Source organism: Vombatus ursinus, unplaced genomic scaffold (assembly GCF_900497805.2).
Source record: "Vombatus ursinus unplaced genomic scaffold, bare-nosed wombat genome assembly UNPS02000580.1, whole genome shotgun sequence".
Lineage (NCBI taxonomy): Eukaryota > Metazoa > Chordata > Mammalia > Diprotodontia > Vombatidae > Vombatus > Vombatus ursinus.
In genome coordinates this window covers 2992242-2993172 of record NW_020940358.1, presented here as the reverse complement: position 1 = coordinate 2993172, position 931 = coordinate 2992242, and positions in this window count along the sequence as shown.

Sequence of the window (931 nt, the reverse complement as noted above, 5' to 3'; positions counted from 1 at the left end):
CACTTACTAGCTGTGTGACCCTGGGCAAGTCACTTAGCCTTGTTTGCTTCAGTTTCCTCATCTGTAAAATGATCTGGAGAAGGAAATGGCAAACCACTGCAGTATCTCTGCCAAGAAAACCCCACATGGGGTCACAAAGAGTTGAATATGACTGAAAAATGGCTGAACAACAAAAATGCCTTCTATTCTGCCCTTATCAGAGCCCATCTGGGGTATTGTGTTCAGTTCCAGGCACTACCACTTAAGAAGAATATGGATACACTGGAGAGTATTAAAAAAGAGAGAGCAACTAAGTTCACTTGTTAGGTTTTTAAAGAATAGAGTTAAGTTTTGGTTTCTTTGGTTTGATGAATAAAAAACAATGTCCTTTATGATTGCTTTAAATAAATGTTAGTCTTTTAAAAATACAATATAATTCCCTGGGTGCACATCCTAATAAAATATACCATATACCCGTGTTAAGGTTGTTAATATAGTTAAATCTTCGTGGTAAAATCGAGACTGTAATTTTGAGGGTTTATATGGAAGTATGTGTTTAATAGATGGCGATGGTGATGCAATTTCCTTGTCTGGTTGTTGTCCACTAGAGGTCACTTCTCTCCCTTAAGATCCTCTTAAAATGCTTAGGCATGGTGTGAAAATGTCTCAGTTGTATGGGATTCATCTTTGAATCTCCAAAGCATTTAGGAAGGAGCCCCTAAAAATATGGAGTTACAGTAAAATGTCTTTGTTTTACTGTACCCATGTATGTGGTATAGTGGACAGAGCATGGGCCTTGAGTTAGGAAGAACTGTGCTCCAATCCAGCCTCAGATACTTAACAGCTATGTGACCCCAGGCATGTCACTTAGTTTCTGCCTGCCTCAGTTTCTTCATCTATGAAAAGGGTATAATAATAGCACCTACCTCTCAGAGTTGTTGTGAAGATAAAA